At 38.2% G+C, this 22,999-nt stretch overlaps 2 protein-coding genes across 5 annotated transcripts in view; one reads left to right on the forward strand and one right to left on the reverse strand.

Annotated features, from left to right (window-relative positions):
* The window catches only part of LOC143071140 (uncharacterized), a 433,270-nt gene that overhangs the window by 329,157 nt on the left and 81,114 nt on the right, over positions 1-22,999 (reverse strand). The window lies entirely within an intron of this gene.
* LOC143071129 (uncharacterized) overlaps positions 1-22,999 on the forward strand; it is a 350,370-nt gene that overhangs the window by 174,007 nt on the left and 153,364 nt on the right. The window lies entirely within an intron of this gene.

Below are 22,999 nucleotides of genomic sequence, written 5' to 3' on the forward strand. Positions count from 1 at the left end.
AAATATTGACGTCAAATCATTCTCTGCAACAGGCGCAAAGGGAAGCTGTGTAGTTGTGGTCTACTTCAGAAAAAAACACAGTGTGTTCTACGGCTTAGTTTATTGTTTTTAAGTAGGTTAAAAGATTGAGTCAGACAGTCTTATTACCTTACAGTCTACCTTACAGAAAAGTTAATAAAAAATGTTCTACGGCAAAACTTGTGTATCCACTAGGTGCAAAGGGAAGCTGGGTAGCTGATGTGTACTGGAGAAGAAACCCAAGGTGTTCTTTGGCACAGTTTTTTTTTAACGTAGGTCCAAATTTAGGGTCAGACATCCAACCCCGCTACCTTACAGAAAAGTTAATAAAAATATTGAACGGCAATACTTTTGTCCGCACTAGTTGCAAAGGAATGTCGGGTAGCTGTGCTTTACTTGAGAAAAAACACAGTGTGTTCTTCGGCTTAGTTTATTTTTGTGAAAGAATGTGCAAAATTGATGTCGGACACCCTACCCCATCACCTTACAGAAAAATTAATCAAAAAATATTGACGTCATATACTTGTCCGCAATAGGCACAAAAGGACGCTGTGTAGCTGTTGTCTACTTCAGAAAAAACACAGTGTGTTCTACGGCTTAGTTTATTGTTAATTATGTAGGTTGAAAGATTAGGTCGGACAGTCTTATTACCTTACAGTCTACCTTACACTTACAGAAAAGTTAATAAAAAATGTTCTACGGCAATACTTGTGTCTGCACTAGGTGCAAAGGGAAGCTGTGTAGCTGATGTGTACTGGAGAAGAAACCGAAGGTGTTCTTCGGCACAGTTTTTTAACGAAGGTCCAAATTTAGGGTCAGACACACAACGCCGTTACCTTGCAGAAAAGTCCGCACTAGGTCCAAAGAAAGGCCGGGTTGCTATGGATTACTTGAGAAAAAACACAGGGTGTTCTTCGGCTTAGTTTATTCTTTTTAAAAGAAAGTTCAAAGGTGGGGCCGCACACCCTACCCCATTACTTACAGAAAAAAGAAAAAAATAAGTTCTGTGTCAAATCATTGTCCACAATAGGCGCAAAGGGGAGCTGGGTAGCTGTGGTCTACTTGAGAAACTAGATGCTCTAAAGAGCCTGTGTCGCTCACCTTGGTCTTTGTGCATATTAAACGAAGGACACAAATGGATTCATGACAAAATTGTATTTTGGTGATTGTGATGTGGTTGAAATTCTTACTTTACTGAATGTTCTTGCTTCTTACAATTATATCTATAATGAACTTTGCCCATTAGTAACAGAGAAAAATATTTGGTAAAAATTTACATAAATTTACCAAATTAATGAAAATTGTTAAAAATTGACTATAAAGGACAATAACTCCTTAAGGGGTCAATTGACCATTTAGGTCATGTTGACTTATTTGTAGATTTTACTTTGCTGAACATTATCGCTGTTTTTAGTTTATCGCTATCTATAATCGTTTTCAAGATAATAACCAAAAACGGCAAAATTTCTTTAAAAATTACCAATTGGAGGGCAGCAACCCAACAACTGGTTGTCCAATTCATTTGAATATTTCAGGGCAGATATATATTGACTTGATTAACAATTTAACTCCTCGTCAGTTTTGCTCTAAATGATTTGGTTTCAGAGTTATAAGCCAATATCTACATTTTACCCCTGTTCTCTTTTTAGCTGTGGTGGCCATCTTGGTTGGATGGCCAGGTCATCGGACACAGCTTTCTAAAAAGATACCCCAAAGATGATTGTGGAAAAGTTTGAATGAATTTGGCCAAGTAGTTTCAGAGGAGAAGATTTTTGTAAAAGATAACTAAGATTTACGAAAAATGGTTAAAAATTGACTATAAAGGGCAATAACTCCTAAAGGCGTCAACTGACCATTTCGGTAATGTTGACTTATTTGTCAATCTTACTTTGATGAACATTATTGCTGTTTACAGTTTATCTCTATCTATAATAATATTCAAGATAATAACCAAAAACAGCAAAATTTCCTAAAAATTACCAATTCAGGGGTAGCAACCCAACAACGGGTTGACCGATTCATCTGAAAATTTCAGGGCAGATAGATCTTGACCTGATAAACATTTTATTCCAGTCATGTTTCCTCTAATTGTTTTGGTTTTTTAGTTATAGGCCAAAAACTGCATTTTACCCCTATGTTCTATTTTTAACCGTGGCGGCCATCTTGGTTGGTTGACCGGGTCACGCCACAAATTTTCTAAACTAGATACCCCAATGATGATTGTGGCCAAGTTTGAATTAATTTGGCCCAGTAGTTTTAGAGGAGAAGATTTTTTCTAAAAGATTACTTGGATTTATGAAAAATGGTTAAAAATTGACTATAAAGGGCAATAACTCCTAAAGAGGTCAACTGACCATTTCGGTCGTGTAATTTTTTTGTTAATCTAACTTTGCTGAACATTATTGCTGTTTACAGTTTATCTCTATCTATAAAAAAATTCAAGATTATAACCAAAAACAGCAAAATTTCCTCAAAATTACCAATTCAGGGGCAGCAACCCAACAACAGGTTGACCGATTCATCTGAAAATTTCAGGGCAGATAGATCTTGAGTTGATAAACATTTTATTCCAGTCATATTGCCTCTAAATGTTTTGGTTTTTGAGTTATAAGCCAAAAACTGCATTTTACCCCTATGTTCTATTTTTAGCCGTGGCGGCCATCTTGGTTGGTTGACCGGGTAACGCCACAATTTTTTTAAACTAGATACCCCAATGATGATTGTGGCCAAGTTTGGTTCAATTTGGCCCAGTAGTTTCAGAAGAGAAGATTTTTCCAAAAGATTACTTGGATTTATGAAAAATGGTTAAAAATTGACTATAAAGGGCAATAACTCCTAAAGAGGTCAACTGACCATTTCGGTCGTGTAATTTTTTTGTAAATCTAACTTTGCTGAACATTATTGCTGTTTACAGTTTATCTCTATCTATAATAATATTCAAGATAATAACCAATAAAAGCAAAATTTCCTCAAAATTACCAATTCATGAGCAGCAATCCAACAACGGGTTGACCAATTCATCTCAAAATTTCAGGGCAGATGGATATTGACCTGATAAACATGTTTACCCCATGTCAGATTTCCTCTAAATGCTTTGGTTTTTGAGTTATAAGCCAAAAACTGCATTTTACCCCTATGTTCTATTTTCAGCCGTGGCGGCCATTTTGGTTGGTTCACCGGGTTACGCCACACATTTGTTAAACTAGATACCCCAATGATGATTGTGGCCAAGTTTGGTTCAATTTGGCCCAGTAGTTTCAGAGGAGAAGATTTTTGTAAAAGCTAAGGACGACGGACGACGACGGACGCCGGACGCCAAGTAATGAGAAAAGCTCACTTGGCCCTTTCAGACACCCAACCCCGGTACCTTACAGAAAAATTCATATGAAAAATATTGTACGGCAATACTTCTGTCTGCACTAGGTGCAAAGAAAGGTCGGGTTGCTATGGATTACTTGAGAAAACACACAGGGTGTTCTTCGGCTTCGTTTATATTTTTGAAAGAAAGTGCAAAGTTGGGGCCGGACACACTACCCTATTACTTTACAGAAAAAAAAATAATAAAAAAGGTTCTTTGTCAAATCATTGTCCACAATAGGCGCAAAGGGGAGCTGGGTAGCTGTGGTCTACTTCAGAAAAAACACAGTGTGTTCTTCGGCTTAGTTTATTGTTTTTCATGTAGGTTCAAGGATTGAGTCTGACAGTCTTCTCACCTTAAAGTCTTCCATGAAGAAAAGTTAATAGAAAATGTTCTACGGCAAAATTTGTGTCTGCACTAGGTGCAAAGGGAAGCTGGGTAGCTGGGGTATACTGGAGAAGAAACCCAAGGTGTTCTTCGGCACAAATTTTTAACGTAGGTCCAAATTTAGGAACAGACACCCAACCCCGCTACCTTACAGAAAAGTTAATAAAACGCAATACTTTTGTCCGCACTAGGTGCAAAGGAAGGTCGGGTAACTGTGGTTTACTTGAGAATAAACACAGGGTGTTCTTCGGCTTAGTTTATTTTTTTGAAAGAAAGTGCAAAATTGATGTCGGACACCCTACCCCATCACCTAACAGAAAAATTAATCAAAAAATATTGACGTCAAATAATTAACCGCAATAGGCACAAAGGGAAGCTGTGTAGCTGTGGTCTACTTCAGAAAAAACACAGTGTGTTTTACGGCTTAGTTTATTGTTTTTTATGTAGGTTCAAAGATTTAGTCCGTCTGTCTTATTACCTTACAGTCTACCTTACACTTACAGAAAAGTTAATAAAAAATGTTCTACGGCAATACTTGTGTCTGCACTAGGTGCAAAGGGAAGCTGGGTAGCTGAGGTGTACTGGAGAAGAAACCCAAGGTGTTCTTCGGCACAGTTTTTTTTTTGAACGTAGGTCCAAATTTAGGAACAGACACCCAACCCCGCTACCTTACAGAAAAGTTAATAAAAAATATTGTACGGCAATACTTTTGTCCGCACTAGGTGCAAAGGAAGGTCGGGTAGCTGCGGTTTACTTGAGAAAAACACAGGATGTTCTTCGGCTTAGTTTATTTTTTTGAAAGAAAGTGCAAAATTGATGTCGGACACCCTACCCCATCACCTAACAGAAAAATTAATAAAAAAAATATTGACGTCAAATAATTCACCGCAATAGGCACAAAGGGAACCTGTGTAGCTGTGGTCTACTTCAGAAAAAACACAGTGTGTTTTACGGCTTAGTTTATTGTTTTTTATGTAGGTTCAAAGATTTAGTGCGTCAGTCTTATTACCTTACAGTCTACCTTACACTTACAGAAAAGTTAATAAAAAATGTTCTACGGCAATACTTGTGTGTGCACTAGGTGCAAAGGGAAGCTGGGTAGCTGAGGTGTACTGGAGAAGAAACCCAAGGTGTTCTTCGGCACAGTTTTTTTTTGGAACGTAGGTCCAAATTTAGGAACAGACACCAACCCCGCTACCTTACAGAAAAGTTAATAAAAAATATTGTACGGCAAAACTTTTGTCCGCACTAGGTGCAAAGGAAGGTCGGGTAGCTGCGGTTTACTTGAGAAAAACACAGGATGTTCTTCGGCTTAGTTTATTTTTTTGAAAGAAAGTGCAAAATTGATGTCGGACACCCTACCCCATCACCTAACAGAAAAATTAATAAAAAAAATATTGACGTCAAATAATTCACCGCAATAGGCACAAAGGGAACCTGTGTAGCTGTGGTCTACTTCAGAAAAAACACAGTGTGTTTTACGGCTTAGTTTATTGTTTTTTATGTAGGTTCAAAGATTTAGTGCGTCAGTCTTATTACCTTACAGTCTACCTTACACTTACAGAAAAGTTAATAAAAAATGTTCTACGGCAATACTTGTGTCTGCACTAGGTGCAAAGGGAAGCTGGGTAGCTGAGGTGTACTGGAGAAGAAACCCAAGGTGTTCTTCGGCACAGTTTTTTTTTTGGAACGTAGGTCCAAATTTAGGAACAGACACCCAACCCCGCTACCTTACAGAAAAGTTAATAAAAAATATTGTACGGCAATACTTTTGTCCGCACTAGGTGCAAAGGAAGGTCGGGTAACTGTGGTTTACTTGAGAATAAACACAGGGTGTTCTTCGGCTTAGTTTATTTTTTGAAAGAAAGTGCAAAATTGATGTCGGACACCCTACCCCATCACCTAACAGAAAAGTTAATAAAAAAAATATTGACGTCAAATAATTGTCCGCAATAGGCACAAATGGAAGCTGTGTAGCTGTGGTCTACTTCAGAAAAAAAAACACAGTGTGTTTTACGGCTTAGTTTATTGTTTTTTATGTAGGTTCAAAGATTTAGTCCGTCAGTCTTATTACCTTACAGTCTACCTTACACTTACAGAAAAGTTAATAAAAAATGTTCTACGGCAATACTTGTGTCTGCACTAGGTGCAAAGGGAAGCTGGGTAGCTGAGGTGTACTGGAGAAGAAACCCAAGGTGTTCTTCCGCACAGTTTTTTTGGAACGTAGGTCCAAATTTAGGAACAGACACCAACCCCGCTACCTTACAGAACAGTTAATAAAAAATATTGTACGGCAAAACTTTTGTCCGTACTAGGTGCAAAGGAAGGTCGGGTAGCTGCGGTTTACTTGAGAATAAATACAGGGTGTTCTTCGGCTTAGTTTATTTTTTTGAAAGAAAGTGCAAAATTGATGTCGGACACCCTACCCCATCACCTAACAGAAAAATTAATAAAAAAAATATTGACGTCAAATAATTGTCTGCAATAGGCACAAATGGAAGCTGTGTAGCTGTGGTCTACTTCAGAAAAAACACAGTGTGTTTTACGGCTTAGTTTATTGTTTTTTATGTAGGTTCAAAGATTTAGTCCGTCAGTCTTATTACCTTACAGTCTATCTTACACTTACAGAAAAGTTAATAAAAAATGTTCTACGGCAATACTTGTGTGTGCACTAGGTGCAAAGGGAAGCTGGGTAGCTGAGGTGTACTGGAGAAGAAACCCAAGGTGTTCTTCGGCACACTTTTTTTTTGGAACGTAGGTCCAAATTTAGGAACAGACACCCAACCCCGTTATCTTACAGAAAAGTTAATAAAAAATATTGTACGGCAATACTTTTGTCCGCACTAGGTGCAAAGGAAGGTCGGGTAACTGTGGTGTACTTGAGAATAAACACAGGGTGTTCTTCGGCTTAGTTTATTTTTTTGAAAGAAAGTGCAAAATTGATGTCGGACACCCTACCCCATCACCTAACAGAAAAATTAATAAAAAAAATATTGACGTCAAATAATTGTCCGCAATAGGCACAAATGGAAGCTGTGTAGCTGTGGTCTACTTCAGAAAAAAACACAGTGTGTTTTACGGCTTAGTTTATTGTTTTTTATGTAGGTTCAGAGATTTAGTCCGTCAGTCTTATTACCTTACAGTCTACCTTACACTTACAGACAAGTTAATAAAAAATGTTCTACGGCAATACTTGTGTCTGCACTAGGTGCAAAGGGAAGCTGGGTAGCTGAGGTGTATTGGAGAAGAAACCCAAGGTGTTCTTCGGCACAGTTTTTTTTTTGGAACGTAGGTCCAAATTTAGGAACAGACACCCAACCCCGCTACCTTACAGAAAAGTTAATAAAAAATATTGTACGGCAATACTTTTGTCCGCACTAGGTGCAAAGGAAGGTCGGGTAACTGTGGTGTGCTTGAGAATAAACACAGGGTGTTCTTCGGCTTAGTTTATTTTTTTGAAAGAAAGTGCAAAATTGATGTCGGACACCCTACCCCATCACCTAACAGAAAAACTAATAAAAAAATATTGAGGTCAAATAATTGTCCGCAATAGGCACAAATGGAAGCTGTGTAGCTGTGGTCTACTTCAGAAAAAAACACAGTGTGTTTTACGGCTTCGTTTATTGTTTTTTATGTAGGTTCAGAGATTTAGTCCGTCAGTCTTATTACCTTACAGTCTACCTTACACTTACAGACAAGTTAATAAAAAATGTTCTACGGCAATACTTGTGTCTGCACTAGGTGCAAAGGGAAGCTGGGTAGCTGAGGTGTACTGGAGAAGAAACCCAAGGTGTTCTTCGGCACAGTTTTTTTTTTTGGAACGTAGGTCCAAATTTAGGAACAGACACCCAACCCCGCTACCTTACAGAAAAGTTAATAAAAAATATTGTACGGCAATACTTTTGTCCGCACTAGGTGCAAAGGAAGGTCGGGTAACTGTGGTGTGCTTGAGAATAAACACAGGGTGTTCTTCGGCTTAGTTTATTTTTTTGAAAGAAAGTGCAAAATTGATGTCGGACACCCTACCCCATCACCTAACAGAAAAACTAATAAAAAAATATTGAGGTCAAATAATTGTCCGCAATAGGCACAAATGGAAGCTGTGTAGCTGTGGTCTACTTCAGAAAAAAACACAGTGTGTTTTACGGCTTAGTTTATTGTTTTTATGTAGGTTCAAAGATTTAGTCCGTCAGCCTTATTACCTTACAGTCTACATTACACTTACAGAAAAGTTAATAAAAAATGTTCTACGGCAATACTTGTGTCTGCACTAGGTGCAAAGGGAAGCTGGGTAGCTGAGGTGTACTGGAGAAGAAACCCAAGGTGTTCTTCGGCACAGTTTTTTTGGAACGTAGGTCCAAATTTAGAAACAGACACCCAACCCCGCTACCTTACAGAAAAATTAATAAAAAATATTGTACGGCAATAATTTTGTCTGCACTAGGTGCAAAGGAAGGTCGGGTAGCTGCGGTTTACTTGAGAAAAACACAGGATGTTCTTCGGCTTAGTTTATTTTTTTGAAAGAAAGTGCAAAATTGATGTCGGACACCCTACCCCATCACCTAACAGAAAAATTAATAAAAAAAATATTGACGTCAAATAATTCACCGCAATAGGCACAAAGGGAAGCTGTGTAGCTGTGGTCTACTTCAGAAAAAACACAGTTTGTTTTACGGCTTAGTTTATTGTTTTTTTATGTAGGTTCAAAGATTTAGTCCGTCAGTCTTATTACCTTACAGTCTATCTTACACTTACAGACAAGTTAATAAAAAATGTTCTACGGCAATACTTGTGTCTGCACTAGGTGCAAAGGGAAGCTGGGTAGCTGAGGTGTACTGGAGAAGAAACCCAAGGTGTTCTTCGGCACAGTTTTTTTTTGGAACGTAGGTCCAAATTTAGGAACAGACACCCAACCCCGTTACCTTACAGAAAAGTTAATAAAAAATATTGTACGGCAATACTTTTGTCCGCACTAGGTGCAAAGGAAGGTCGGGTAACTGTGGTGTACTTGAGAATAAACACAGGGTGTTCTTCGGCTTAGTTTATTTTTTTGAAAGAAAGTGCAAAATTGATTTCGGACACCCTACCCCATCACCTAACAGAAAAATTAATAAAAAAAATATTGACGTCAAATAATTGTCTGCAATAGGCACAAATGGAAGCTGTGTAGCTGTGGTCTACTTCAGAAAAAAACACAGTGTGTTTTACGGCTTAGTTTATTGTTTTTTATGTAGGTTCAAAGATTTAATCCGTCAGTCTTATTACCTTACAGTCTACCTTACACTTACAGAAAAGTTAATAAAAAATGTTCTACGGCAATACTTGTGTCTGCACTAGGTGCAAAGGGAAGCTGGATAGCTGAGGTGTACTGGAGAAGAAACCCAAGGTGTTCTTCGGCACCGTTTTTTTGGAACGTAGGTCCAAATTTAGAAACAGACACCCACCCCGCTACCTTACAGAAAAGTTAATAAAAAATATTCTACGGCAATACTTTTGTCCGCACTAGGTGCAAAGGAAGGTCGGGTAGCTGCGGTTTACTTGAGAAAAACACAGGATGTTCTTCGGCTTAGTTTATTTTTTTGAAAGAAAGTGCAAAATTGATGTCGGACACCCTACCCCATCACCTAAAAGAAAAATTAATAAAAAAAATATTGACGTCAAATAATTCACCGCAATAGGCACAAAGGGAAGCTGTGTAGCTGTGGTCTACTTCAGAAAAAACACAGTGTGTTTTACGGCTTAGTTTATTGTTTTTTATGTAGGTTCAAAGATTTAGTCCGTCAGTCTTATTACCTTACAGTCTATCTTACACTTACAGAAAAGTTAATAAAAAGTGTTCTACGGCAATACTTCTGTGTGCACTAGGTGCAAAGGGAAGCTGGGTAGCTGAGGTGTACTGGAGAAGAAACCCAAGGTGTTCTTCGGCACAGTTTTTTTTGGAACGTAGGTCCAAATTTAGGAACAGACACCCAACCCCGTTACCTTACAGAAAAGTTAATGAAAAATATTGTACGGCAATACTTTTGTCCGCACTAGGTGCAAAGGAAGGTCGGGTAACTGTGGTGTACTTGAGAATAAACACAGGGTGTTCTTCGGCTTAGTTTATTTTTTTGAAAGAAAGTGCAAAATTGATTTCGGACACCCTACCCCATCACCTAACAGAAAAATTAATAAAAAAAATATTGACGTCAAATAATTCACCGCAATAGGCACAAAGGGAAGCTGTGTAGCTGTGGTCTACTTCAGAAAAAACACAGTGTGTTTTACGGCTTAGTTTATTGTTTTTTATGTAGGTTCAAAGATTTAGTCCGTCAGTCTTATTACCTTACAGTCTATCTTACACTTACAGAAAAGTTAATAAAAAGTGTTCTACGGCAATACTTCTGTGTGCACTAGGTGCAAAGGGAAGCTGGGTAGCTGAGGTGTACTGGAGAAGAAACCCAAGGTGTTCTTCGGCACAGTTTTTTTTTGGAACATAGGTCCAAATTTAGGAACAGACACCCAACCCCGTTACCTTACAGAAAAGTTAATGAAAAATATTGTACGGCAATACTTTTGTCCGCACTAGGTGCAAAGGAAGGTCGGGTAACTGTGGTGTACTTGAGAATAAACACAGGGTGTTCTTCGGCTTAGTTTATTTTTTTGAAAGAAAGTGCAAAATTGATTTCGGACACCCTACCCCATCACCTAACAGAAAAATTAATAAAAAAAATATTGACGTCAAATAATTGTCCGCAATAGGCACAAATGGAAGCTGTGTAGCTGTGGTCTACTTCAGAAAAAAACACAGTGTGTTTTACGGCTTAGTTTATTGTTTTTTATGTAGGTTCAAAGATTTAATCCGTCAGTCTTATTACCTTACAGTCTACCTTACACTTACAGAAAAGTTAAAAAAAATGTTCTACGGCAAAACTTGTGTCTGCACTAGGTGCAAAGGGAAGCTGGGTAGCTGAGGTGTACTGGAGAAGAAACCCAAGGTGTTCTTCCGCACAGTTTTTTTGGAACGTAGGTCCAAAATTAACAGACACCCAACCCCGCTACCTTACAGAAAAGTTAATAAAAAATATTGTACGGCAATACTTTTGTCCGCACTAGGTGCAAAGGAAGGTCGGGTAACTGTGGTGTACTTGAGAATAAACACAGGGTGTTCTTCGGCTTAGTTTATTTTTTTGAAAGAAAGTGCAAAATTGATTTCGGACACCCTACCCCATCACCTAACAGAAAAATTAATAAAAAAAATATTGACGTCAAATAATTGTCCGCAATAGGCACAAATGGAAGCTGTGTAGCTGTGGTCTACTTCAGAAAAAAACACAGTGTGTTTTACGGCTTAGTTTATTGTTTTTATGTAGGTTCAAAGATTTAATCCGTCAGTCTTATTACCTTACAGTCTACCTTACACTTACAGAAAAGTTAATAAAAAATGTTCTACGGCAAAACTTGTGTCTGCACTAGGTGCAAAGGGAAGCTGGGTAGCTGAGGTGTACTGGAGAAGAAACCCAAGGTGTTCTTCCGCACAGTTTTTTTGGAACGTAGGTCCAAAATTAACAGACACCTAACCCCGCTACCTTACAGAAAAGTTAATAAAAAATATTGTACGGCAATACTTTTGTCCGCACTAGGTGCAAAGGAAGGTCGGGTAGCTGCGGTTTACTTGAGAAAAACACAGGATGTTCTTCGGCTTAGTTTATTTTTTTGAAAGAAAGTGCAAAATTGATGTCGGACACCCTACCCCATCACCTAACAGAAAAATTAATAAAAAAAATATTGACGTCAAATATTTAACCGCAATAGGCACAAAGGGAAGCTGTGTAGCTGTGGTCTACTCCAGAAAAAACACAGTGTGTTTTACGGCTTAGTTTATTGTTTTTTATGTAGGTTCAAAGATTTAGTCCGTCAGTCTTATTACCTTACAGTCTACCTTACACTTACAGAAAAGTTAATAAAAAATGTTCTACGGCAATACTTGTGTGTGCACTAGGTGCAAAGGGAAGCTGGGTAGCTGAGGTGTACTGGAGAAGAAACCCAAGGTGTTCTTCGGCACTGTTTTTTTTTTGGAACGTAGGTCCAAATTTAGGAACAGACACCCAACCCCGCTACCTTACAGAAAAGTTAATAAAAAATATTGTACGGCAATACTTTTGTCCGCACTAGGTGCAAAGGAACGTCGGGTAGCTGCGGTTTACTTGAGAATAAACACAGGGTGTTCTTCGGTTTAGTTTCTTTTTTTGAAAGAAAGTGCAAAATTGATGTCGGACACCCTACCCCATCACCTAACAGAAAAATTAATAAAAAAAATATTGACGTCAAATAATTGTCCGCAATAGGCACAAAGGGAAGCTGTGTAGCTGTGGTCTACTTCAGAAAAAAACACAGTGTGTTTTACGGCTTAGTTTATTGTTTTTTATGTAGGTTCAAAGATTTAGTCCGTCAGTCTTATTACCTTACAGTCTACCTTACACTTACAGAAAAGTTAATAAAAAATGTTCTACGTCAATACTTGTGTCTGCACTAGGTGCAAAGGGAAGCTGGGTAGCTGATGTGTACTGGAGAAGAAACCCAAGGTGTTCTTCAGCACAGTTTTTTTGGAACGTAGGTCCAAATTGAGGAACAGACACCCAATCCCGCTACCTTACAGAAAAATTAATTAAAAATATTGTACGGCAATACTTTTGTCCGCACTAGGTGCAAAGGAACGTCGGGTAGCTGCGGTTTACTTGAGAATAAACACAGGGTGTTCTTCGGCTTAGTTTATTTTTTTGAAAGAAAGTGCAAAATTGATGTCGGACACCCTACCCCATCACCTAACAGAAAAATAATAAAAAAAATATTGACGTCAAATAATTGTCCGCAATAGGCACAAATGGAAGCTGTGTAGCTGTGGTCTACTTCAGAAAAAAACACAGTGTGTTTTACGGCTTAGTTTATTGTTTTTTATGTAGGTTCAAAGATTTAATCCGTCAGTCTTATTACCTTACAGTCTACCTTACACTTACAGAAAAGTTAATAAAAAATGTTCTACGTCAATACTTGTGTCTGCACTAGATGCAAAAGGAAGCTGGGTAGCTGAGGTGTACTGGAGAAGAAACCCAAGGTGTTCTTCGGCACAGTTTTTTTTTGGAACGTAGGTCCAAATTTAGGAACAGACACCCAACCCCGCTACCTTACAGAAAAGTTAATAAAAAATATTGTACGGCAATGCTTTTGTCCGCACTAGGTGCAAAGGAAGGTCGGGTAACTGTGGTGTACTTGAGAATAAACACAGGGTGTTCTTCGGCTTAGTTTATTTTTTTGAAAGAAAGTGCAAAATTGATGTCGGACACCCTACCCCATCACCTAACAGAAAAATTAATAAAAAAAATATTGACGTCAAATAATTCACCGCAATAGGCACAAAGGGAAGCTGTGTAGCTGTGGTCTACTTCAGAAAAAACACAGTGTGTTTTACGGCTTAGTTTATTGTTTTTTATGTAGGTTCAAAGATTTAGTCCGTCAGTCTTATTACCTTACAGTCTATCTTACACTTACAGAAAAGTTAATAAAAAATGTTCTACGGCAATACTTGTGTGTGCACTAGGTGCAAAGGGAAGCTGGGTAGCTGAGGTGTACTGGAGAAGAAACCCAAGGTGTTCTTCGGCACAGTTTTTTTTTGGAACGTAGGTCCAAATTTAGGAACAGACACCCAACCCCGTTACCTTACAGAAAAGTTAATAAAAAATATTGTACGGCAATACTTTTGTCCGCACTAGGTGCAAAGGAAGGTCGGGTAGCTGCGGTTTACTTGAGAAAAACACAGGATGTTCTTCGGCTTAGTTTATTTTTTTGAAAGAAAGTGCAAAATTGATGTCGGACACCCTACCCCATCACCTAACAGAAAAATTAATAAAAAAAATATTGACGTCAAATAATTGTCTGCAATAGGCACAAATGGAAGCTGTGTAGCTGTGGTCTACTTCAGAAAAAAACACAGTGTGTTTTACGGCTTAGTTTATTGTTTTTTATGTAGGTTCAGAGATTTAGTCCGTCAGTCTTATTACCTTACAGTCTACCTTACACTTACAGACAAGTTAATAAAAAATGTTCTACGGCAATACTTGTGTCTGCACTAGGTGCAAAGGGAAGCTGGGTAGCTGAGGTGTACTGGAGAAGAAACCCAAGGTGTTCTTCGGCACAGTTTTTTTTTGGAACGTAGGTCCAAATTTAGGAACAGACACCCAACCCCGCTACCTTACAGAAAAGTTAATAAAAAATATTGTACGGCAATACTTTTGTCCGCACTAGGTGCAAAGGAAGGTCGGGTAGCTGCGGTTTACTTGAGAAAAACACAGGATGTTCTTCGGCTTAGTTTATTTTTTTGAAAGAAAGTGCAAAATTGATGTCGGACACCCTACCCCATCACCTAACAGAAAAATTAATAAAAAAAATATTGACGTCAAATAATTCACCGCAATAGGCACAAAGGGAAGCTGTGTAGCTGTGGTCTACTTCAGAAAAAACACAGTGTGTTTTACGGCTTAGTTTATTGTTTTTTATGTAGGTTCAAAGATTTAGTCCGTCAGTCTTATTACCTTACAATCTAGCTTACACTTACAAAAAAGTTAATAAAAAGTGTTCTACGGCAATACTTTTGTGTGCACTAGGTGCAAAGGGAAGCTGGGTAGTTGAGGTGTACTGGAGAAGAAACCCAAGGTGTTCTTCGGCACAGTTTTTTTTTTTTGGAACGTAGGTCCAAATTTAGGAACAGACACCCAACCCCGTTACCTTACAGAAAAGTTAATAAAAAATATTGTACGGCAATACTTTTGTCCGCACTAGGTGCAAAGGCAGGTCGGGTAACTGTGGTGTACTTGAGAATAAACACAGGGTGTTCTTCGGCTTAGTTTTTTTTTTTGAAAGAAAGTGCAAAATTGATTTCGGACACCCTACCCCATCACCTAACAGAAAAATTAATAAAAAAAATATTGACGTCAAATAATTGTCCGCAATAGGCACAAATGGAAGCTGTGTAGCTGTGGTCTACTTCAGAAAAAAAAACACAGTGTGTTTTACGGCTTAGTTTATTGTTTTTTATGTAGGTTCAAAGATTTAATCCGTCAGTCTTATTACCTTACAGTCTACCTTACACTTACAGAAAAGTAAATAAAAAATGTTCTACGGCAATACTTGTGTCTGCACTAGGTGCAAAGGAAGGTCGGGTAACTGTGGTGTACTTGAGAATAAACACAGGGTGTTCTTCGGCTTAGTTTATTTTTTTGAAAGAAAGTGCAAAATTGATGTCGGACACCCTACCCCATCACTTAACAGAAAAATTAATAAAAAAAATATTGACGTCAAATAATTGTCCGCAATATGCACAAATGGAAGCTGTGTAGCTGTGGTCTACTTCAGAAAGAAACACAGTGTGTTTTACGGCTTAGTTTATTGTTTTTTATGTAGGTTCAAAGATTTAGTCCGTCAGTCTTATTACCTTACAGTCTACCTTACACTTACAGAAAAGTAAATAAAAAATGTTCTACGGCAATACTTGTGTCTGCACTAGGTGCAAAGGGACGCTGGGTAGCTGAGGTGTACTGGAGAAGAAACCCCAGGTGTTCTTCCGCACAGTTTTTTTGGAACGTAGGTCCAAATTTAGGAACAGACACCCAACCCCGCTACCTTACAGAAAAGTTAATAAAAAATATTGTACGGCAATACTTTTGTCCGCACTAGGTGCAAAGGAAGGTCGGGTAGCTGCGGTTTACTTGAGAAAAACACAGGATGTTCTTCGGCTTAGTTTATTTTTTTGAAAGAAAGTGCAAAATTGATGTCGGACACCCTACCCCATCACCTAACAGAAAAATTAATAAAAAAAATATTGACGTCAAATAATTGTCCGCAATAGGCACAAAGGGAAGCTGTGTAGCTGTGGTCTACTTCAGAAAAAAACACAGTGTTTTACGGCTTAGTTTATTGTTTTTTATGTAGGTTCAAAGATTTAGTCCGTCAGTCTTATTACCTTACAGTCTACCTTACACTTACAGAAAAGTAAATAAAAAATGTTCTACGTCAATACTTGTGTCTGCACTAGGTGCAAAGGGAAGCTGGGTAGCTGAGGTGTACTGGAGAAGAAACCGACGGTGTTCTTCGGCACAGTTTTTTTTTTTTGGAACGTAGGTCCAAATTTAGGAACAGACACCCAACCCCGCTACCTTACAGAAAAGTTAATAAAAAATATTGTACGGCAATACTTTTGACCGCATTAGGTGCAAAGGAAGGTCGGGTAACTGTGGTTTGCATGAGAAGAAACACAGGGTGTTCTTCGGCTTAGTTTCTTTTTTTGAAAGAAAGTGCAAAATTGATGTCGGACACCCTACCCCATCACCTAACAGAAAAATTAATAAAAAAAATATTGACGTCAAATAATTCACCGCAATAGGCACAAAGGGAAGCTGTGTAGCTGTGGTCTACTTCAGAAAAAAACACAGTGTGTTTTACGGCTTAGTTTATTGTTTTTTATGTAGGTTCAAAGATTTAGTCCGTCAGTCTTATTACCTTACAGTCTAGCTTACACTTACAAAAAAGTTAATAAAAAGTGTTCTACGGCAATACTTTTGTGTGCACTAGGTGCAAAGGGAAGCTGGGTAGTTGAGGTGTACTGGAGAAGAAACCCAAGGTGTTCTTCGGCACAGTTTTTTTTTTTGGAACGTAGGTCCAAATTTAGGAACAGACACCCAACCCCGTTACCTTACAGAAAAGTTAATAAAAAATATTGTACGGCAATACTTTTGTCCGCATTAGGTGCAAAGGCAGGTCGGGTAACTGTGGTGTACTTGAGAATAAACACAGGGTGTTCTTCGGCTTAGTTTATTTTTTTGAAAGAAAGTGCAAAATTGATTTCGGACACCCTACCCCATCACCTAACAGAAAAATTAATAAAAAAAATATTGACGTCAAATAATTGTCCGCAATAGGCACAAATGGAAGCTGTGTAGCTGTGGTCTACTTCAGAAAAAAAAACACAGTGTGTTTTACGGCTTAGTTTATTGTTTTTTATGTAGGTTCAAAGATTTAATCCGTCAGTCTTATTACCTTACAGTCTACCTTACACTTACAGAAAAGTAAATAAAAAATGTTCTACGGCAATACTTGTGTCTGCACTAGGTGCAAAGGAAGGTCGGGTAACTGTGGTGTACTTGAGAATAAACACAGGGTGTTCTTCGGCTTAGTTTATTTTTTTGAAAGAAAGTGCAAAATTGATGTCGGACACCCTACCCCATCACTTAACAGAAAAATTAATAAAAAAAATATTGACGTCAAATAATTGTCCGCAATATGCACAAATGGAAGCTGTGTAGCTGTGGTCTACTTCAGAAAGAAACACAGTGTGTTTTACGGCTTAGTTTATTGTTTTTTATGTAGGTTCAAAGATTTAGTCCGTCAGTCTTATTACCTTACAGTCTACCTTACACTTACAGAAAAGTAAATAAAAAATGTTCTACGGCAATACTTGTGTCTGCACTAGGTGCAAAGGGACGCTGGGTAGCTGAGGTGTACTGGAGAAGAAACCCCAGGTGTTCTTCCGCACAGTTTTTTTGGAACGTAGGTCCAAATTTAGGAACAGACACCCAACCCCGCTACCTTACAGAAAAGTTAATAAAAAATATTGTACGGCAATACTTTTGTCCGCACTAGGTGCAAAGGAAGGTCGGGTAGCTGCGGTTTACTTGAGAAAAACACAGGATGTTCTTCGGCTTAGTTTATTTTTTTGAAAGAAAGTGCAAAATTGATGTCGGACACCCTACCCCATCACCTAACAGAAAAATTAATAAAAAAAATATTGACGTCAAATAATTGTCCGCAATAGGCACAAAGGGAAGCTGTGTAGCTGTGGTCTACTTCAGAAAAAAACACAGTGTTTTACGGCTTAGTTTATTGTTTTTTATGTAGGTTCAAAGATTTAGTCCGTCAGTCTTATTACCTTACAGTCTACCTTACACTTACAGAAAAGTAAATAAAAAATGTTCTACGTCAATACTTGTGTCTGCACTAGGTGCAAAGGGAAGCTGGGTAGCTGAGGTGTACTGGAGAAGAAACCGACGGTGTTCTTCGGCACAGTTTTTTTTTTTTGGAACGTAGGTCCAAATTTAGGAACAGACACCCAACCCCGCTACCTTACAGAAAAGTTAATAAAAAATATTGTACGGCAATACTTTTGACCGCATTAGGTGCAAAGGAAGGTCGGGTAACTGTGGTTTGCATGAGAAGAAACACAGGGTGTTCTTCGGCTTAGTTTCTTTTTTTGAAAGAAAGTGCAAAATTGATGTCGGACACCCTACCCCATCACCTAACAGAAAAATTAATAAAAAAAATATTGACGTCAAATAATTGTCCGCAATAGGCACAAATGGAAGCTGTGTAGCTGTGGTCTACTTCAGAAAAAAACACAGTGTGTTTTACGGCTTAGTTTATTGTTTTTTATGTAGGTTCAAAGATTTAATCCGTCAGTCTTATTACCTTACAGTCTACCTTACACTTACATAAAAGTTAATAAAAAATGTTCTACGGCAATACTTGTGTCTGCACTAGGTGCAAAGGGAAGCTGGGTAGCTGAGGTGTACTGGAGAAGAAACCCAAGGTGTTCTTCCGCACAGTTTTTTTGGAACGTAGGTCCAAATTTAGGAACAGACACCCAACCCCGCTACCTTACAGAAAAGTTAATAAAAAATATTGTACGGCAATACTTTTGTCCGCACTAGGTGCAAAGGAAGGTCGGGTAGCTGCGGTTTACTTGAGAAAAACACAGGATGTTCTTCGGCTTAGTTTATTTTTTTGAAAAAAGTGCAAAATTGATGTCGGACACCCTACCCCATCACCTAACAGAAAAATTAATAAAAAAAATATTGACGTCAAATAATTAACCGCAATAGGCACAAAGGGAAGCTGTGTAGCTGTGGTCTACTTCAGAAAAAACACAGTGTGTTTTACGGCTTAGTTTTTTGTTTTTTATGTAGGTTCAAAGATTTAGTACGTCAGTCTTATTACCTTACAGTCTACCTTACACTTACAGAAAAGTAAATAAAAAATGTTCTACGTCAATACTTGTGTCTGCACTAGGTGCAAAGGGAAGCTGGGTAGCTGAGGTGTACTGGAGAAGAAACCGACGGTGTTCTTCGGCACAGTTTTTTTTTTTGGAACGTAGGTCCAAATTTAGGAACAGACACCCAACCCCGCTACCTTACAGAAAAGTTAATAAAAAATATTGTACGGCAATACTTTTGACCGCATTAGGTGCAAAGGAAGGTCGGGTAACTGTGGTTTGCATGAGAAGAAACACAGGGTGTTCTTCGGCTTAGTTTATTTTTTTGAAAGAAAGTGCAAAATTGATGTCGGACACCCTACCCCATCACCTAACAGAAAAATTAATAAAAAAAATATTGACGTCAAATAATTGTGCGCAATAGGCACAAATGGAAGCTGTGTAGCTGTGGTCTACTTCAGAAAAAAACACAGTGTGTTTTACGGCTTAGTTTATTGTTTTTTATGTAGGTTCAAAGATTTAATCCGTCAGTCTTATTACCTTACAGTCTACCTTACACTTACATAAAAGTTAATAAAAAATGTTCTACGGCAATACTTGTGTCTGCACTAGGTGCAAAGGGAAGCTGGGTAGCTGAGGTGTACTGGAGAAGAAACCCAAGGTGTTCTTCCGCACAGTTTTTTTGGAACGTAGGTCCAAATTTAGGAACAGACACCCAACCCCGCTACCTTACAGAAAAGTTAATAAAAAATATTGTACGGCAATACTTTTGTCCGCACTAGGTGCAAAGGAAGGTCGGGTAGCTGCGGTTTACTTGAGAAAAACACAGGATGTTCTTCGGCTTAGTTTATTTTTTTGAAAAAAAGTGCAAAATTGATGTCGGACACCCTACCCCATCACCTAACAGAAAAATTAATAAAAAAAATATTGACGTCAAATAATTAACCGCAATAGGCACAAAGGGAAGCTGTGTAGCTGTGGTCTACTTCAGAAAAAACACAGTGTGTTTTACGGCTTAGTTTTTTGTTTTTTATGTAGGTTCAAAGATTTAGTACGTCAGTCTTATTACCTTACAGTCTACCTTACACTTACAGAAAAGTTAATAAAAAATGTTCTACGTCAATACTTGTGTCTGCACTAGGTGCAAAGGGAAGCTGGGTAGCTGAGGTGTACTGGAGAAGAAACCCAAGGTGTTCTTCCGCACAGTTTTTTTTGGGAACGTAGGTCCAAATTTAGGAACAGACACCCAACCCCGCTACCTTACAGAGAAGTTAATAAAAAATATTGTACGGCAATACTTTTGTCCGCACTAGGTGCAAAGGAAGGTCGGGTAACTGTGGTGTACTTGAGAATAAACACAGGGTGTTCTTCGGCTTAGTTTATTTTTGTGAAAGAAAGTGCAAAATTGATGTCGGACACCCTACCCCATCACTTAACAGAAAAATTAATAAAAAAAATATTGACGTCAAATAATTGTCCGCAATATGCACAAATGGAAGCTGTGTAGCTGTGGTCTACTTCAGAAAAAAACACAGTGTGTTTTACGGCTTAGTTTATTGTTTTTTATGTAGGTTCAAAGATTTAGTCCGTCAGTCTTATTACCTTACAGTCTACCTTACACTTACAGAAAAGTAAATAAAAAATGTTCTACGGCAATACTTGTGTCTGCACTAGGTGCAAAGGGAAGCTGGGTAGCTGAGGTGTACTGGAGAAGAAACCCCAGGTGTTCTTCCGCACAGTTTTTTTTGGAACGTAGGTCCAAATTTAGGAACAGATACCCAACCCCGCTACCTTACAGAAAAGTTAATAAAAAATATTGTACGGCAATACTTTTGTCCGCACTAGGTGCAAAGGAAGGTCGGGTAGCTGCGGTTTACTTGAGAAAAACACAGGATGTTCTTCGGCTTAGTTTATTTTTTTGAAAGAAAGTGCAAAATTGATGTCGGACACCCTACCCCATCACCTAACAGAAAAAATAATAAAAAAATATTGACGTCAAATAATTGTCCGCAATAGGCACAAAGGGAAGCTGTGTAGCTGTGGTCTACTTCAGAAAAAAACACAGTGTGTTTTACGGCTTAGTTTATTGTTTTTTATGTAGGTTCAAAGATTTAGTCCGTCAGTCTTATTACCTTACAGTCTACCTTACACTTACAGAAAAGTTAATAAAAAATGTTCTACGTCAATACTTGTGTCTGCACTAGGTGCAAAGGGAAGCTGGGTAGCTGAGGTGTACTGGAGAAGAAACCGACGGTGTTCTTCGGCACAGTTTTTTTTTTTTTGGAACGTAGGTCCAAATTTAGGAACAGACACCCAACCCCGCTACCTTACAGAAAAGTTAATAAAAAATATTGTACGGCAATACTTTTGACCGCATTAGGTGCAAAGGAAGGTCGGGTAACTGTGGTTTGCATGAGAAGAAACACAGGGTGTTCTTCGGCTTAGTTTCTTTTTTTGAAAGAAAGTGCAAAATTGATGTCGGACACCCTACCCCATCACCTAACAGAAAAATTAATAAAAAAAATATTGACGTCAAATAATTGTCCGCAATAGGCACAAAGGGAAGCTGTGTAGCTGTGGTCTACTTCAGAAAAAAACACAGTGTGTTTTACGGCTTAGTTTATTGTTTTTTATGTAGGTTCAAAGATTTAGTCCGTCAGTCTTATTACCTTACAGTCTACCTTACACTTACAGAAAAGTTAATAAAAAATGTTCTACGTCAATACTTGTGTCTGCACTAGGTGCAAAGGGAAGCTGGGTAGCTGAGGTGTACTGGAGAAGAAACCGACGGTGTTCTTCGGCACAGTTTTTTTTTTTTTGGAACGTAGGTCCAAATTTAGGAACAGACACCCAACCCCGCTACCTTACAGAAAAGTTAATAAAAAATATTGTACGGCAATACTTTTGACCGCATTAGGTGCAAAGGAAGGTCGGGTAACTGTGGTTTGCATGAGAAGAAACACAGGGTGTTCTTCGGCTTAGTTTCTTTTTTTGAAAGAAAGTGCAAAATTGATGTCGGACACCCTACCCCATCACCTAACAGAAAAATTAATAAAAAAAATATTGACGTCAAATAATTGTGCGCAATAGGCACAAATGGAAGCTGTGTAGCTGTGGTCTACTTCAGAAAAAAACCCAGTGTGTTTTACGGCTTAGTTTATTGTTTTTTATGTAGGTTCAAAGATTTAATCCGTCAGTCTTATTACCTTACAGTCTACCTTACACTTACATAAAAGTTAATAAAAAATGTTCTACGGCAATACTTGTGTCTGCACTAGGTGCAAAGGGAAGCTGGGTAGCTGAGGTGTACTGGAGAAGAAACCCAAGGTGTTCTTCCGCACAGTTTTTTTGGAACGTAGGTCCAAATTTAGGAACAGACACCCAACCCCGCTACCTTACAGAAAAGTTAATAAAAAATATTGTACGGCAATACTTTTGTCCGCACTAGGAGCAAAGGAAGGTCGGGTAGCTGCGGTTTACTTGAGAAAAACACAGGATGTTCTTCGGCTTAGTTTATTTTTTTGAAAAAAAGTGCAAATTTGATGTCGGACACCCTACCCCATCACCTAACAGAAAAATTAATAAAAAAAATATTGACGTCAAATAATTAACCGCAATAGGCACAAAGGGAAGCTGTGTAGCTGTGGTCTACTTCAGAAAAAACACAGTGTGTTTTACGGCTTAGTTTTTTGTTTTTTATGTAGGTTCAAAGATTTAGTACGTCAGTCTTATTACCTTACAGTCTACCTTACACTTACAGAAAAGTTAATAAAAAATGTTCTATGTCAATACTTGTGTCTGCACTAGGTGCAAAGGGAAGCTGGGTAGCTGAGGTGTACTGGAGAAGAAACCCAAGGTGTTCTTCCGCACAGTTTTTTTTGGAACGTAGGTCCAAATTTAGGAACAGACACCCAACCCCGCTACCTTACAGAAAAGTTAATAAAAAATATTGTACGGCAATACTTTTGTCCGCACTAGGTGCAAAGGAAGGTCGGGTAGCTGCAGTTTACTTGAGAAAAACACAGGATGTTCTTCGGCTTAGTTTATTTTTTTGAAAAAAAGTGCAAAATTGATGTCGGACACCCTACCCCTACACCTAACAGAAAAATTAATAAAAAAAATATTGACGTCAAGTAATTGTGCGCAATAGGCACAAAGAGAAGCTGTGTAGCTGTGGTCTACTTCAGAAAAAAAACAGTGTGTTTTACGGCTTAGTTTAT

Source organism: Mytilus galloprovincialis, chromosome 1, assembly GCF_965363235.1.
Source record: "Mytilus galloprovincialis chromosome 1, xbMytGall1.hap1.1, whole genome shotgun sequence".
Taxonomy (NCBI): domain Eukaryota; kingdom Metazoa; phylum Mollusca; class Bivalvia; order Mytilida; family Mytilidae; genus Mytilus; species Mytilus galloprovincialis.